Here is a 14,884-nt window from a genome sequence, read left to right on the forward strand (position 1 = left end):
TTCAGCCAGAGTTGTTCCTTCCGGGACTCCTGAGCTACAGTCAGCCATGAGCAAAGGAGCCCTGGACCACCCAGCAGAAATTCCTCCCCACGCACCCTCGGAAGTGGTTTCTGTCAGCAAGCGATTTGGAACCTCGGCTCCAAGCCCACAGCGAAAGGGGAATGTTTATTAACTTGCCTTCAGGAGGTTTTTCTATTCTGAAATGGAAATCAGAGCTTTCAAAGAAGTGAGAGATGGTTTCATCCAACTTCTTAAGAGGACGGGGAAGCCGGGCCCCTTCCCGAGGTAGACCCGCTGCTTTCTCCGCTGTCTTCCTGGCCCCTCTGCTCCAGGTTCCCCACCCACCTTGGAGGCTCACCTTCCACGTACCGCGCTTTCCAACACCTTGGCCTCCCCACACCCTCCTCAAAGCCCAGAGAGTTGTCTCTCTCCCCGACCAAGCACACTTCAGGCGTCCATTTAAATAGCAGTCTCTGGGGGCACAGAAGGGGGGCTAAGACCCCTGGTGGCCCTGTCAAGTACACACCGGACTACTACCAACACAGCGAGTGGTTCGGACGACGCCAGTCACCTCTTGGGAGAAAGATGAGCCTGTTTCCTTTGGAGACTGACAGCCATGGAAACCCTTCAGACTGGCAGCGGTTCCCAACCCTCCTCACGCCAGGGTCCCTGAATACAGTGCCTCATGCGGTGGTGGCTGCCCCCCCCCCCCGCCCCAAGTATAACATTATTCACTGTCATTTTGCTACTGTGATGAATCCGGTGACCCCTGTGAAAGGGTCGTTCGACGCCCAAAGGTTGAGAACTGCTGCTCCAGAAGGCTGCTGTGAGTTGAAATGGACTCGGGTTGGATGTCCCCCTGGACACCCCAACACGGACAAGTACGTGTGGTCACTCAGAGCTTCCCGAGCATCCTTTTCGTTCTTTTTTTAATCGTTTTACTGGGAGCTCTTTCAGATATCATAGCGTTCCATAGTTCAGGCACATCAGTCAGTATTGTACAATCGCTACCACAATCGGTTTCGAAACATTGTCTTATAGCAATGGCAACATATGCACAAATATACTCGATACAACTGATGTGTGGATTGTTATAGAAGAGCTCTAAGAGCCCCCAATAAAATGATCTTTTAATAAAAAGAAAAGAAAAAAAACATATTCTTTCTTCTTGAACTCCTTGAGATCAACTCCCCTTTGTCCCCTCCCCCTTTCCCACCCCCCCTCTAACCCCTCCAGGAACCCGTAATCCTTTTTTATCAATACTAGTTTTTTCCAGATCATACATAATCCACTCGATCCATTCGCATGCACTTTTGTCGCTCGATCCCATCAAGTGGGGTTATACCGTGTTCCATGCCATCAGCTTCCTGCTCCTGCACTTCTTTTCACGACGGCTACACTGCTGGGGACCAGGGGTCTGTAGGATTATTGCCCTGAGAGAATGAGCAGTCTCTGAGGGCCGGGAGCCTGCCTCCTTTGCTCATCTCCGCGGCTGGCATGTCAGTGTTTATAGGCGAGAAGAAGGAAAGCCAGGCTCCCAAGCCTGGCCTTTGGACAATCTGACGCTGCTCTCTCCTCTAGCCTGCTCTCGCACATCCTAGCCAAGCAAGTTGCTTCGGGCCCTGTGGGTCTGCACATCCAGGGGGAGGACGCCTTGCCCACCTAATGCAGAGGCTGCACGGCCGTGGCCGTGCTTTCTGGGAAACTCTGAGGCTCGCCTCCCAGCTGAGCGGTGATTCCCGGGCTTTCCAATGAAAATGATGATGTCTGCTAATTCCCAAATGCTGTGGCTCCTTTTGAAGCTCCAAGTGAGCAGGGACTGGATTGTGGACACGCCGGCCCGACTGGCGCCTGCCGGAGGAGGAGGTGATGCGCACAAAGGTGCAAAGAGGTCGGAGGCAACCCACTGCCCCGTGGCCTCTACAGCTTCAAGATGACGGCCTCAGGGAAGGTCAGACTGCAGGGACCGGCAGTTACTGAATGATATTTTCTGGGGGGGCGGGAGTATTCAAGCCCCTCTCCTTCCCTCCCGCTCTGGCAAACAATCCCTTCACGTTGACTGTGGACAGGGCAACGTGCCCTCTGAGAAAGGGCTCAGACGTCAACAGGCTAGAGATGCGTCGAGCTCAGTGGTCAGCAGTTGCCCTGCTTTGGAGACCTCCCTTTGGGAGCCTGTCCAGAACACTGGAACGTTCCGAGAACACGCGTTTCCAATGTGGTCAGACTGCGAGGCCCCGGCCTAAAAATGGGCCAGCATGGCTTTCCCTGGAAAACGCCAGATTCCTGACCAAAGACCAAAAAAAAAACCCACATACCACTCCACCCCCCTCTTTCCTTCCTCAATCCGTACCCTCATCCCTCAAAAGAAAACGTTTCAACACTGCCAAAGCCTTTTCAGAACCCTTCCAAGGAGCGTGGAACCACCGCGGTGCTCTGAAAGAATACCACTGTGAGCGGCCCGCTCTCGGGTTTCAGGGACGTGCGCGCACGTCTCATGGAGACCAGGGGTCCCGCGGCTCAGGCTTTCTCCTGAGCAAACCACATCGCCGCAGTGAAATGGCACGGCGCTCACACAGTGAAATGTGGTAGCAATTACTTGGCTGGCAAAGGGGGGAGGGTCTGGATGGCCGCGGTCCCACACGTCAGGATGTAGCAAACACGTCTTTGAGAGTCACACTAGCCACTTCGCACAAACTCTGGGTGCTGTGGAGGGCCCCAAGCTCGGGGACCCCACTCATCACAGATCGAAACGCTGCCTGATCCTGTGCCTCCCTCACTCCCGGTTGTGATGTGTGAGCATGGGGTGGCAGCCCCTGTGTCAATCCATACATCATTGAGGATCCTCCTCGTTTTTCCTGATCCACCGCTTGGCTACGTCTGGTGTCTTTGTCCAGGGCCTGGTCACTCCTCCACGTCTCAGCGCCCTGACCTGGACCGGTGAGACGTGAGTCAATTCCAGAATCTAACGCCGTTTCAGTGAGGAGCTGATACCAAGGGCCCAGCAGAAAGCAAACGGTTTTGAGAATGATGATGGCAACATAGGTACGGATGTGCTGGACACAACGGACGGATGGATGGACAGATGGACAGTGATACGAGCTGCAAGAGCCCCAATAAAATGATTTAAAAAGAAAAGTCATTTCAAGGAAAGAAAATAATAGGACACACGCCTGCCCACATGCACAGCACCCACACACGCACACATCGATGGAGCAAAAGGAGCCACGTGAACCTTGAGCTTGCAGATTGTTGGATGCTTTTTGATATCAGGAAAGAACCTGGAAATTGCTCGCCTAGATCATACTTTGAAAACGGAGCTATCGCATACTTCAGGGAAGGAAAGATCCGGGTCGGGTAACCTGAGCATTGCATAATGGTCACTGATTTTACTAATAGCCAGCCAGTCTCTTTGGGTTTTGCTCCAACTTGAGACTGAGATAAGATTGCCGGGGCGTGCCGTAATACCAGAAGGCCACTTTCCTGTGCAGTGTGTTCTACAGGCTGCACACCCCTGTCGCCTTTGGAGCTGGCAAGGACTCCCTCTGGGACACCGCCACACAACGAACTCCCACCCAAGCAAGCTGCGTGGGTCAACAGGCTGTCAGCAGAAACACAGTTCCCCGCGTTGCTTCTGCTGCCGCGAGGAGCCGGCCCCTGGAGTGGAGCAGAGAGGGAGGCTGTGGGTAATAGGACGGAGCCAAGGAGCAAGCGGGAGGCAAGCCTTGTGCCCACAAGTGAGACGGGAGAGAGTGCACAGCTGCTTGCTAATTGGACATAGTTCAGACACAGGGTTCGGAAATCCAGTAATCCTACCCACTCGCCAGCACGGTCTAAAGCTTGTGGCCAGGGAGACTAATTTGATATGTCCGCTCTCACCTAAAGCACAATAAAGCCTTTGGAAAAATAAAACAAACAAGCAAGAAACACTTCATCAGCATGGCTAGCAGCTTCTGCCAGCTAGCCCAATGTCAACAAACAATTCCCTAGAACAAATGTCCCAGAGGAAAGAGATAAGGTGACACGATAAGTGAAATAAGGAGAGAGTAGAGATTGCAGAAAGAAAAAAAGACTTCAGGAAGAAAACTTCCCAGAAGAGAAACCGATCAGATAGCTCAATGACAGATACATAAATGAGAAAGGCAGGTGGTAAGTAGGTAGACAGAGGATCGAGAGAGCGATAGATGGGGGAAGATTACAACATGGGTTCCATTCACTTGCCTTGTGCTCCCGCTCGTGGTTGACTACCTCTGCTTTCAGAGAACTGTGCTCATCAGCCCTTTTGAGACCAGAGTCCTCACTGCCTCCGATATATGGAGACTCCCAAGCAGGAGAACCATGGCCATAAGGAAGTATGGAAAAGATCAATTAAGTCGACACACTGTTATATAAAATCTGGTCTGCACTTCCACCTTGACAGACAGACCTTCCTACTAACCCGGATCGCCAGGTTTCAATTCCGGATTCTCAGAACTCCTGAGTTCCAGGAGCCCTGGGGGTGTAGCAGGCTCTGTATGGGGTTGCTGACCACAGGATAGCGGTTCAAAACCACCAGCAGACCTGCAGGGAAAACGTGGACTTTTCTACTCCCATAAAGAATTGCAGTCGCAGAAACCCACGGAGGCAATTCTACACTGTCTTGCAATCCTCCATCCCCAAATGCCACTGCTCTGTCACTTCGAGCTCTCTCGGCGTCACAGAGAACAGCAGCACTCTGCTCATCCCCACCAGACCCGGGCCTGAAGACGCCAAGAGCGGTGACGTCACTTTCAGGCACAGAACACTGCTCTGAGCCTTCGGAAACGCCGCCGCTGAAACACTTTTCTCCCGACTTTCAAAGAGACCACTTTCCCCCTCATGAGGCAGCTGACTGTAGCGATAGAAGAGATCCGTCGATAGGAAAAACTGTGGAGACATTTATTGATTCTCTACGTTCTCTCTAGTTTATTATATTCATAAAATCTATTCTAATTGTTCATAAAATCCGAGACAGCTTGTGACCACAACTGATGACTTCACAGCTAGTAAATCATCTCTCATTTCTAAGGGCTGCTCAGGGCAACTATCAGTTCATGGAAGCAGAGCCTTCTTGTGTTGAAGCTGAAGCGGAGCCGCTCTTGTCCCAGAGGACGGGCAATAGAACGCCCACCCCCTGCTTCTCAGAGCCATTCCACATCTGGTTCTGATTGCCCACGGTCCACAATGGGCCACGTTCATTACCAGCTAACAGCTGCTTGCCTGGTGTCGGGTGCCTGAGGCCTGATGCCTACAACTGCTGTGGGTCTCACTCCTGCCTGTGACCCCCTCACTGGCAGCCACAGGGTCGACTGCCACGGCAAGTCAAGCACCTGTCATCTGACCAAGAGTCACAGGTGTGGGTCCTGAATGGGGCAGTGTAGATCACATGTGGAGCCACCAGGAGGTTGAGTACTGAGCGGTGATGCGTTGTCCCAGGCACTAGGTGCATGTCCCAGGCTTTTGGTATCTGAAGAGGGAGCCTCCTGGAAGAGAGCTTCTGTCCAGGGAGAAGCTGTAAACCCTGGGGGCGGGAGTGCAGCCTGCAGCCTGTCAGACTACTCAGGAGTCCCAGCTCACTGGTGTCTCCGTGCCTCAGTTTGTTCCTGGTGGGTGGCTATGTGGATTGACTTCTACTTGTGATGCCCTTAACACAGAGTTCAGTAAGTGCTGTGGACATGGATGGGAAGGTAGTTAAGTGGGTAGATGGTGAATGGGTGGGTGAGTGGACTAATAGATGGGAGCATAGGTTGATGGATGGATGGATGGAAGGATGGATGGATGGATGGATGGATGGATGGATGGATGGATGGATGGATGAATGGATGGATAGAAGGATGGATAGAAGGATAGTTAGGTGGGTATGTAGATGGATGGGTGGGTAGGTGGATGGGATAAATACATGAGTGGATAAATAAGCAGATAATCTTTTCAACATAACAATGGTTTTTAATTTCTTTTTCTTAAAAGTCATGGGATGCCTTCTTAAAATGAAATCATAGAAGCCACATGTATGAGCAGGTATCAAAAACGTCATGGGGAATGCTTGCTTTGGCAGCATATACTAACATGGGAACAACACAGAGAAGATTAGCATGGTCCCTGCGCAAGGATGACAAACAAATTCGTGAAGCGTTCCATATTTCTGAGCAAACAACACCATAGACAGACAACTAGGGAATTAAAATCAACAACAACAAGGACCTAGAGACCTAGGGGTGTTGGAGCAACAACAATCTAGCTGAGAGGAATGACTACGCAGCAAAAGTAGGGTGAGCATGATGGTGGGGCAGGAAGAAGGTAAAAGAAAATAGAATGATCTAGGAAGAAAAGATATGGATACAGGTATCAGCATAGGTGTGTACATGTGTTAATATATTAAATCATAAAAATAGAGGTATTGGCCCATGTACATATATTTATATGGCAATATATTGACCTTGTGGATGGACTTCAGGCCTCTCTGTTCAATCCCTCCCTCAATGCAAAAACGCTTTGTTCTAACAACCTGGCATTCTGTGATGCACACCCTCCTGGCACAATCGCTGAAGACAAAATGGGTAGATAAGCAAATGTGGTAAAGAAAGTGGATGGTGCCTGGCTATCAAAAGGTATAGCATCAGGGGTCTTAAAACCTTGAAGTTAAACAAGCAGCCATCTAGTATAGAAGCACCAAGCCCACAGGGAAAAAGCACACCGGTGTGTGCGGTCATGAGGTGTTGCCGGCCCGGGTAACAGGCATCAGAAGACCCAAAACAAACAAACCATATTTTTGAGAATGAAGTGAGTCCGAGTAGAGACCTAAAGCCCATCTGTAGACAATGGGACCTCCCTCACAGAGGGGTCACAGGGAAGAGATGACTGAATCGGGGTGCAGTAAAGCACCAATGAAACACAATACCCTGTGGTTCTTTGAGGCTTCCTCACCCCCACTATCATGACCCAGTACTGCCTTTTACTGCAGGCCACACCGGAGCATGTGCACAAGCACAGACAAGACATAAGCGCTCACGACACCTGGAATCCAGGAACAGGAATGGGAGTAGTGATACCAGGAGGGCAAGGGAAAGGTGGGGAAAGGAGGGAAGGAAGGGGGAACTGATCTCAACGATCACCACAGAACCACACCCCTCCCCATGGAGATGAACAACAGAAACCATGGGGGATGGAAGACAGTGGTCGGTGTAAGATATGAAAATAATAATTTATGATTTATCAAGGGGCCATGAGAGGAGTGGTGGAGAGAGGGGGTGGGAAGAGGAGCTCACACCAAGGGCTCAATAGAAAATAAATGTCTAGAAAATCATGATGGCAACAGATGTACAAATGTGCCTGGTACAATTGATGTGTGCATTGTCACAAGAGCTGTAAGGGCCCTCAATAATTTTTTTTTAATTTCATGGGGATGTAAATAACATAACCCAAACCCTAGGGAGGAAATGGTATCAGAACTTAAATTGTGCCAACACCCAGTGTGCAGAAAGCTATGGACCGTGGAAGCCCAAAATCCATTTGCTGGTCCACATATGGGTTTAATCTCTGGTGAATTCCCTCGGGCAGAGTCCAGGAGTGTGAATAACCTTATTCCCAGCCAGAGAGCATTGTAGAGACGATGGTAATATATGTAGTTAGGTTAAAATGTAACATTTCCTTTGATCTCCCTTTTGACTCACTTAAAATTGTTTTGATTTTTAAAACATGGGGGGGGGGGGATATCCATAGTTAAGCCCCTGGTGAATGCCCTCTGCCCATAGACCAGGAACCTGACTAGCCTTGCTCTTCTGCGTTGGGAGTGCATGATGGCGGGAGTAGGAAGGTGAAAATGCAACACTTTATCTTCTGCTCGCCCCTTTGATACATTGTAAAACTGCTCCAGCTTTTAATATTTTCCACTTTCTTTCAACTAAGGTTTTGCTCTATTTTATTCTGTTGTTGTTAGCTGCTTTGCTTTTGTGTGTTTTTTGTATATGAAATCCAAGATGGGTAAATCTGGATTGATGATTTCTTGAGGGTGTGGCAGGGGAGGTTGGGGTGGGGGGAGCCAATAACCAACAGCACAAGAAGGAAGAAAATGTTCTGAAACGGACTGTGGTGACTGTGTAACTCTTCTTGACGTGATGCAACTATGGAATCGTGTGATAGGTGGACTATGTCCAAATAAAAAGAATTTTTTTAAGTTCATGGAGAAATTCCATGATCTTTTTGTTCTTTTCTTTTGGTTTCTTCCATAAACTTCTTAAAGCCCTCTGGTACGCACGCAGTTGTTGCCGGTGGTTACTGTGTTCGCCCACTCTCCCTCGTGGAGACCCTGTGTACTGCGGACCCGAGCGTTGCTCGGTCGGGGCATCCTCGTGGTCTCCCCAGGTGCTTGAGCTCCTGTTAGAGCCACTGCCCACCTGGAGGCCTGCCTGTCTAAAGGGCCCATCTTCCAGTGTCACTTTGGACAGCATTTGGTGGGCATCCACCATGTCGTCAGTGGCTAATTATTCAAAGGAACATCAACATTTTTCCTAGTCTGTCTAGTCTGGAGGTTCCACTGAAACCTGTCCACCTCAGGTGACCCTAAATCAAACCAAATCCACTGTCAATTTCTACTCAGAATGACTCAAAGAGCAGAGTAGCTCTGCCGACAGGCTTTCCGGGCCTGATGGCATAGTGGTAATGCGTTGGACTGTTAACTACAAGGTCAGCAGTTCTAAACCAACAGCCAATCCATGGAAGAAGGATGGGGCGTTCTACTCCCAAAAAGATTTACAGCCTCCGAATCCCATAAGGGCGATTCTACACTGTCCAGTAGGGTCACCGTGAGGCAGCATAGACTCGATGTCAGTGAGGTTTTCTGGTTTAAACGTTGGGGAAGATGCCCGCACCATCTTCCTCCCACAGAGCAGCAGGGGGGTTGAACTGCCAACCTCCAGTTAGCAGTCAAGTGCTTAATGTCTGCACTACCAGGGCTTCTTGGGCAACTCTGCAAGTATTTAAATACTAGGGACTTAGCATCATAGCCATACACAGACCACGACACTATGAATCACTGGCACACCAGGGATGGATATGCACACACATGTAAGTACTTTATAATGTGTGTGTGTGTGTGTGTGTGTGTGATGAAGATCTTTATGTTAAAGTCAGACATACTATACACTGTTGTGGAGTGTCACCTCGCCACAATGATGAACAAGCCCAGCTATCAACCTAAAGGCTGGCGCTCACCTTCAGGTGCCTCAGAAGAAAGCATGGCATCTACTTGGGAAAACTCAGCCATGTGGAAAACCATATCTAGCTCAGTTTTACTCAGAGACCGGGGTCACGGGGTTACCATGAGTCAGGATCGATTAGGCAGCAACCGGTCTTGACCACACTGGGTGAGTCTCCACCCTACTGCACCAGAGGCGGACAAAGCTTGTGCAGGTAGGGGGCTAGTTTCCTCCAGCGCCTCCACCCCACTGCCTCTCAAGCCTGTAAGTGCTGAGGAAACAGGGCTGGCCCAGCGGTCAAGAGATGCAGCAGCTGAGTCCAGTGGGAAGAATTCTGAAGCAATGGCCACTTATCGCGGTGCTCTTGACCCTCTGGAATTTCCACACACCCCACTGGGATTGACTGCTGTCTCGTCAGCCTCTGAGCCAACCTGGCTGCTAGAGAGAGCTTCCCAGGTGTCTGCACACTTGCCCCCGAGGTCACAATGGACGCTGGGGGCATCTGAGAGGAGGATTGGACCAGCCAGTCTTCCTGGGAACCAGGCTTTGTCTTGTACAGGGTCAGAGGAATTTCCTGGCAGAGTTAGAAAAATCAATTGGGGGGGGGGGGCGGGATGGGAAGGGGCGGCCCTCTGATCTCAGAGGAGTTTGCCACAACTCCCAGAAGAAGCTACTGATGTCTGGATTGTTATAAGAACTGTAAGAGCCCCCGATAAAATGATGGTCTAAAATATTTTTTTTAAAGAAAGAAAGAAGCCACACTTCCCTTCCTTCTCCTTTCTCAAAAGGAAAAATGAATAAATACACGTTTCAGTGGAAAAAAAATTAAGGACAAACTCTAGCAACTACTGCTTCACCTTTTCCTTTGGGGGTTTTGACTGTGTCCCCTCCTCAGCCCTTAATTGTGGATTTTGCTTGCTCTAGAAGATGGCCAAGCGTCTTCACTCCGGCTTAAGAATGCACGGTGATCCAGACGGAAATGAGACTGAGATGAAGGAGGGCGTCATTCGCCGGAGAGGGGGTGCACTCAGCACAGGCCGGCATCGGGGCTGGTCCATAACTGCCCCCACGGCTGGGGCTCTCGTTGGTGGGGCCTGTGGGTTATGGCGATCCGTGTTGCAGACCACCCAATATGAAAATAAACTCAGCCGACTCTTTCAACACGTGCCCAGACACAATGAGGCCGAGGGCACCAGTGGGCAGACCACCTACAGTCCCTGTGGCTGACAAGCCGCCGCTCCAGACCCAAGATGTCTGCGCACAAAGGCAGCTCTTCTGAGGCTGCCACAGGGCCGCGGGTCCACGGGGAACCCCTGTCTCCTTGCTTGTTAAGACCTCCCTTCATTGACAGATCACTCGACAGTCCATACAGTTTCCAAGCTCTATGTGAAGATGGACAACACAGTCATAAACTTCCTTTGCAAGGAGTCTGTAAAGAATCCCTGGTAGTGCCATGGTTAAAGCACCTGGCTGCCAACCAAAGAATCAGCAGTTCAAAAACCCCCACCCCCGGCTCTGTGGGAAAAGCAGCATCCGTCTGTCTCCATAGGGCAGCCTGCTTTGTCCCCTAGGGTCTCTGTGAGTCGGCGTCAGTGTGATGATGGTGGAGGTCGGAGACCTCAATCCAGGGGAACCACAGGCACACACTGAGCTATGAAGAAGCCTGCGGGCACTTGGAGATGAAGCAAGACTGACCTCAGAGGAACACACAGGGAGAGAAAGAACGGGCTATCTCCGTGTAGCGCAGAGGTTAGAAACCAAAAACCCACCAGCCCACTGCCAGCAAGTCCGTTCCGGCTCACAGTGCCCCTGAAGGTCAGAGCAGGACTTCCCGGGTTGTGGAGATGCTCATTCTTACAGACGCAGGCAGCTGCAGCTTTTGCCCTTGGAGCAGCTGGTGGATTTGACCTGCCAACCTTGACGCTAGCAGCCCCCTCCATAGCACCTGAATGGAGAAGATAGAAAAGAACATTCTGGAAAACGAGGAGATGGACTGGAAACCCAGAATCCATTTGCAGGGTCCCCTCCTGGATTAGGCAAGACTTCAGGCAATCCCCTCTGACTGCAGTCCAGGGATGTGAATGGTCTTGCTGTTGACGGAGAACCTTGTAAAGTCAACCGTGGTCTATGCAGCTAGGTGAAAATGCAATGCCTCCCCATTGGAGATCCCTTTGGATCCATGTCCAAGTTTCCGTTTTCAATATTTTCTGCTTCCTTTTCAACTGAGGTTTTTCTCTGTCCTGTCTAGTCGTTGCTGTTGATTTTTTGTGGCTGTTGATTTGCTTCCTGTTTGTGTTGTGCATGAGTGTCTGTACATGAGACTCAGGATAGTTAGACCGATAGAGACAGTGAGTGGAGATTCATGGTTTCCAGGAGGTTTCACGGGAGGTCGGGGGAGTATGGGGAGCTCCTAACAATGAGTACAAGGAAGAAGAAAATGTTCTAGAATTGATGGGTAATGGTTGTATAACTCGTCTCGATAGGAGTGAGCTATTGAATGGTATGGCATGTGGATGAGGCCCAAATGAAACTCGTTTTAAAATCCGTAACTGGGGTCATAATTACCTAGGGGCACGGCAGGGCAGGCTCGGGGGGAAATGGGGAGCTGACCATGAGTAAGAGAAGAAGAATGTTCCAAAATGGATTGTGGTGGTGATTGCATAACTTTTCTTCATATAATCACATGGTTGAGTATTATGGTATATGAAGTATATACCCATAAAACTATTTAAAATAAATAAAAATAGAAAAATAAAAGCAAGAAGAAACACACCTCATGGTACACAGTAGGCGCACGGCCTCTGAGCTGAATGCATATCTATCTCTTTCCCTTTGGGCCAGGGGTGTCATCAGAAGAGCCCCCACTGGGTGCTCAAGGCTGCCCATCCCCACGATCCTTCGCCCCAAATTTGAAATGAACCTAAGCCAAAACTAAAAATTGAGATTCAAAAAAGTATCACTTCCCCCTTTTTATATTATTCTTGAGATCCGCACATCCCTGAGCTTCCCTGTTCCGGCCCGGTCCTGCCAAAGTACACACAGAGCCTGTTCTCACGGTGCCAGGCCCCAGCCGAAGCAGGAAGTCCCTGGGAGCCTGCTTGTGAAATCAGAGCAACATTTGCATCCTCAAGTGCTTCAGAGAAAGGTCTTGTGACGTCCTCAGAGTTGAGGGACTTCTCGTAAGCCAGTCCATCCCAGAGAGATTGAGCCAGAAAAGAGAGGTCCACTTCCAGAGCCTTCCGGCACATCCCATTTCCTTCACAGGGCCAAGAGGTCTTTAGTCTGGTTAGGCTGCTAACTGAAAGGTCAGCAGTTCAAAACCACCAGCCACTCCGAGGGAGAAAATGGGGCTTTCTACTCCCGTAAAGAGTGACAGTCTCATAATCTCATGGGGGGCTATTCTACCCTGTCCTATTCAGTCACATTGACTTGATGGCAGTGAGCTTGGCCTTGTTTGGGTCTTTAATATGAAGTTAATGCACTCAGGTGCTTACCTAAAGGTTGGCACCCTGGTGGAGTCCACCCGGGACAGCCTCAGAGAAACACTGGCCATCTACTCTCGTACGACCACAGCCGTTGAAACCCCTATAGAGCTGAGGGCTATCTAGCCTGGCACCTGTGGAGAGACCAGGGGTTGGCAATGGCAGGACAGCAGCTGATGGAGGACAACTACTACCTAGAAGTTGACTCTCTAGATCCCAACGGTCTGGAATTCCCATGGCTCAAGCTCCTCCCTCTCTTGCACTGATCTACACGAAAAAGAAGGCTTGGGGTCATCAGTGTCAACAAGCCAATAAGGATGGTTTGTATGGGGAGAGGGTGGAGCCTTGCTCTGGGCCCACTGCATTACACACAGACTCTCTGATTTAAGTCGCAGGGCAACCTGGGAAAAGGCTAGTATTGTTCTCTCCCTGTCGCCAATAGTGCTGGAAAGTAAGCCACCCAGGGTGGAGGCTGCAGGGATGGCCTTGGGTATCAGGGCAGGTGAAGATGGTCGAGACGCAGAGTGCAGTCTGGGTGGACTAGAGAAACAAGTCCATAGACACTCGTATGTGTACACGAAAGAGCTTTCTATAAAGAGTCATTGTACATGAAGAAAACATCCCAGCCCAGTCCAGATCAAGTCCATAAGTCCATATTAGCCCATATGTCTGATACCAATCACTAAAGTCCTCTTCAGACTCATAAAACACATGCAATGACACAGAATGCAGGAAGATCACAGGCCAGTGGGTGGGAAGTCTTGTGGATCCAGTGGGGGTGGAAGCATCTCAGCACTGGCCTGGGTCTCCACGTGGTTCCTCCAGCTCCAAGGCTCTGGCTGCCATCAGCATAGCTCCATGTGGCTTGTCAGCAGCAATGTCTCGCAGGGAGTGAGTGTGTGTCCCACCTCCAGCGAGCTATTTATCTCCTTGGTGCCTCCAAATGAGGACATCAAGCTATGACCTAATCGACAGGCCAAGTTCCACCCCGTCACTCTCAAGTCTCAAACTGACACCAGATGATGTAACTACCACATTGGGCAGTGCTGATGTCATGCGGTACCGTGAGTGGGAGCCAACTCCACCCAGCTAACAAGGACAACGGTCACCCTGGGGGTGGGCGAGGGGGCGGGACAAAGATCCAGAAGAGGTGAAACCTCTCTTCTCTTTTCCCCAACTGCCCCCATGTGGGAACTGACCGCACCAAGCAGTCTGGGCTGCGACGAGGACAGCAAGAACAACTGCTGGACTCAGTGGGCTTTTTCAGTCCACCTAGAATCTTTGGCTGTCAGTCTTCTCCCACATCTGGGGAACTCGCGGAGGACTTACCAATCAGAATCAACTCAGGGGTGGTGTGTTTGGTTTGGTTGGGGTTTCGCTTATTGGAAAAGGAGACGTGGTGATGCAGAGGTTAAGTGTGAGGCCACTAATGGACAGGCCACTGGAACCCATCGGAGGAAGACTTATAGACTTCTCCTCCGTCCCCTAGGTTTCTATGGGCTCGATGACAATGGTTGAGTCTGGCTCTTGCTTATTGAAGTGTATCATATTGTGAACCCTTTGGGCACGATGGAGACTGTTAGAACTCCATTGCAGAGGTGAGAGGACTCTCTTCCGGCCCAGGATCATCCGCGAAATGATAAAATCCCTGTTTTCAGAGTCCTTAAAACTAGCTCTTCCCTGATAACTCAAGTCTCCACACACATCAGACACAGACCAAGACCACAGTCCATACGCAGTAGGCTTCTACTGGAAAAACTTAGAAGCACCCGAATGCATATTGCCAGCTGTTAACACACTTGACTGCTAAGCCAAAGGTCGGAGGTTCGAGTTGACTCTGAGTTGCCTCATAAGCAAGACCTGGCGGTCTACTTCCCCTTGGAAACCCTCTGGGGTAACAGGTCTACTCCGACACCCATGGGGTCGCCATGGGTGTGAATCAAATGGACAAATGGTTTCCAGGGCTTTTTTAACCAAAACGCTGTCTGGGGGACATCGCCTCCCTGTAGTGGGTTGAAATTGGTCTCTTATTGGTCTCTTAGTAGCTTTCACTCACCTCTCCTGACTTCCCTTTCTGCCCCCCCCCCGTTGCCCCCCCCCCCCCAAACAAGGCCCTTTGTCAGAGTGGTGACTCTGGGTCTTTGGTTTTCCCTAGTATGGTCGGCCCACTTGGGAGTTATCTTTGGTTCACAT

At 50.3% G+C, this 14,884-nt stretch overlaps 1 non-coding gene across 1 annotated transcript; it reads left to right on the forward strand.

The window, feature by feature from the left end:
• Positions 1-6,056: 6,056 nt before the first annotated feature.
• LOC142429999 (U6 spliceosomal RNA) lies at positions 6,057-6,159 on the forward strand. The gene has a single exon (XR_012780492.1). It is a non-coding gene; the product is annotated as a U6 spliceosomal RNA (small nuclear RNA).
• Positions 6,160-14,884: the final 8,725 nt, after the last annotated feature.

The sequence above is a fragment of the Tenrec ecaudatus genome, chromosome 16 (genome assembly GCF_050624435.1).
Source record: "Tenrec ecaudatus isolate mTenEca1 chromosome 16, mTenEca1.hap1, whole genome shotgun sequence".
NCBI classification, from domain to species: Eukaryota; Metazoa; Chordata; class Mammalia; order Afrosoricida; family Tenrecidae; genus Tenrec; species Tenrec ecaudatus.